The sequence below is a fragment of the Ambystoma mexicanum genome, chromosome 2p, assembly GCF_040938575.1.
Source record: "Ambystoma mexicanum isolate Mex_15411 chromosome 2p, UKY_AmexF1_1, whole genome shotgun sequence".
Lineage (NCBI taxonomy): Eukaryota > Metazoa > Chordata > Amphibia > Caudata > Ambystomatidae > Ambystoma > Ambystoma mexicanum.
In genome coordinates this window covers 19,010,822-19,013,321 of record NC_090923.1, presented here as the reverse complement: position 1 = coordinate 19,013,321, position 2,500 = coordinate 19,010,822, and the positions used below count along the sequence as shown (strand labels likewise).

The window sequence follows — 2,500 nt, the reverse complement described above, 5'->3', positions numbered from 1 at the left end:
TAGTATATGTGCTGCCGAAGCGAGCACAGACTGAAGGTTGACCCAGCCCATACATAAACCCCCCCAGATCTATGATCTCTGGACATAGGGTGGCATACAATGGGCATTTCTTGAGACAGAAAGCGCTTGCTTTTGGGGGAATGATATGAAACGGAGGCAGAGAGCAATGGTCCGCGCTTATTCACTGCTGCGCTGGTCCGAGAGGTGAGTTTTTGTTATTTTTGGAATGCTTGCCGGAGCAATGTAGTTGCAAAGGCTCATGGTGCAGTCTGTATGCAAAGTGATTGATCCCAGCACAATGCCTGGGTGCATTACAGTAGTCCCACAAGCCAGAGGAAACACAGAGGGCCTGCCTGTCAGGGGGCTTTGTTTGGGGGCCCATGGGCTGTTCCAAGAGAAGGCAAGAGGAGGCAGCTGGCCGGCATGTCAGTCCCCCCCCCGCCCCCAGGGGGCGCAGGATGGCCCCCTGCTTGCATTCAGAGGCTGACTTAAAATGTTCCTTTGGCGGGGCTGGCTTCAGTGCCCTTGGCTTTTAAGTCACCGTGGGTCTGGTTCCCTTTGGCAGGTCCAGGTTCTCCCTTACAACAGCTATGGGCCGGGGGTTAGCTGCATTATCAACAGCGTCAGGGTGTGAGACGCGTGGGCTAGAAAATCAGGTCCAGCAGCGCTTGCAGGCGCACCTACCTCAGAAAGGCCCCTGGAAGGACTGCGCGGAGGAGGAGGAGGAGGTGAGACACAAGAGGGCCAGTATGAGGCGTCTGACTACGTACGGATCAGAAGATTGTAGGGTCGACTCCTATCTGGCTCGGGTTCATTCCTTGCTTTTTGGGTCCTGCTGTTACATTTAAATCCCTAAGAGCATCTGTGCCTGCAAAGGTGCTTTAATTTTATGGGCGGGCCGTCGGTATAAGAAAGAAAGACTGGCCAAAGTCCATCCTAATACATCAGCAGCAGGGGCCCATCCCGAAAATCCCAACCAGCAGCAAATGCTTTCTGTGTCTGCGCTGTAAAGGGTGGGGGTTGGCTTGTGAACCAGTTGGGAAAATGCCACGTGTCTGTAGCACAGACCCCACCTGCTAAGAAAAGGTTGCTTCTCTCCCCTGATCCGGAACAGCAAAGGCATTCTGAGGTACACTGAAAGCCAAGGGAGAGATGGTGGCCAAGGCCTTGAGGTGCACGTCCCCTGCGCTGCCTGCTGCGCCGGTGGCCTGCCTGCCGCCCTTCACGCCCCTGATCGGCCAGAGACCTCTCTGGCCAGTTCTGCGGGCGGGCTTTTTCTCGACCTCAGACACTCAGGGAGACATCATCAGAAGGAGCACCGGAGGAGGGCTTGGCCCTTGCTGTGTGGCCTAGCCCAGCCTGGCCCTTCTCCAACCATCGGGGGCAGCAGCCAGCAGTCAGTGGGCCTGCAGAAATGGGCTCCCAGCAGGCTCTGGCTGACTGATGATTTGAATATGCACCGCCCTCCCTCCCTCCCTCCCTCCCTCCCTCCCTCCCTCTCTCTCTCTCTCTCTCTCTCTCTCTCTCTCCCCCTCTCTCTCTACTAACCCTGTTTACTCCACAGTAGCACCAGCACTGAGCTGGAAGCAGGAAGCAGAAACTGCTGCAACCCTGGGAAGGTGTGTCTGGGGCGCTTGGGGGCCTGTCAGCATCAGCAGCAGCAGAGACCAGGCCCTGATAGAGACACGCTGGGGCACGGGGGGGGGGGGTGCTGCAGGATTTCAGTTACCCGTGCAGGCTGCCTGGGCCAGAGAGAACCTCTAGCTTGCAGCCCCCCAAGGAAGGATCCGGGCACCGGAAGGAAACACTGGCTGCTGACTCAGGCCCTGAGCCCCTTTGCACTTTGGCCCGTGAAGCAGATAGGCTGACAGTGATATGCGCTGTTGGCAAATAGCACCTAGGAGAGCTTAGAACTGCCCTGGCATGTAGCAATCATCACCCACTGGGCATAAGCTTGGAGCACTCGCAGCGCTATCTCCAAATAAAACGCACTCTGACGAGCTCCACGCCGAAAAGCACACCTGCCCTAATGGACAGAGGGCCTGTTTATCCCGTCAATAAATGTTGCAGCTAAAGAACATGTCTGTCCTGCTATGTGTCCAAAATATGGAACGCTTCACGAATTTGCGTGTCATCCTTGCGCAGGGGCCATGCTAATCTTCTCTGTATCGTTCCAATTTTAGTATATGTGCTGCCGAAGCGAGCACAGACTGAAGGTTGACCCAGCCCATACATAAACCCCCCCAGATCTATGATCTCTGGACATAGGGTGGCATACAATGGGCATTTCTTGAGACAGAAAGCGCTTGCTTTTGGGGGAATGATATGAAACGGAGGCAGAGAGCAATGGTCCGCGCTTATTCACTGCTGCGCTGGTCCGAGAGGTGAGTTTTTGTTATTTTTGGAATGCTTGCCGGAGCAATGTAGTTGCAAAGGCTCATGGTGCAGTCTGTATGCAAAGTGATTGATCCCAGCACAATGCCTGGGTGCATTACAGTAG

At 55.3% G+C, this 2,500-nt stretch overlaps 2 non-coding genes across 2 annotated transcripts in view; both read right to left on the bottom strand.

The window, feature by feature from the left end:
• The window catches only part of LOC138568348 (U6 spliceosomal RNA), a 107-nt gene extending 80 nt beyond the window's left edge, over positions 1-27 (bottom strand). The window contains exon 1 of the small nuclear RNA XR_011302686.1: positions 1-27. This exon is cut by the window's left edge and continues 80 nt beyond it. This is a non-coding gene — a small nuclear RNA (U6 spliceosomal RNA).
• Positions 28-2,100: 2,073 nt separating this feature from the next.
• Positions 2,101-2,207, bottom strand: LOC138568347 (U6 spliceosomal RNA). The gene has a single exon (XR_011302685.1). It is a non-coding gene; the product is annotated as a U6 spliceosomal RNA (small nuclear RNA).
• Positions 2,208-2,500: the final 293 nt, after the last annotated feature.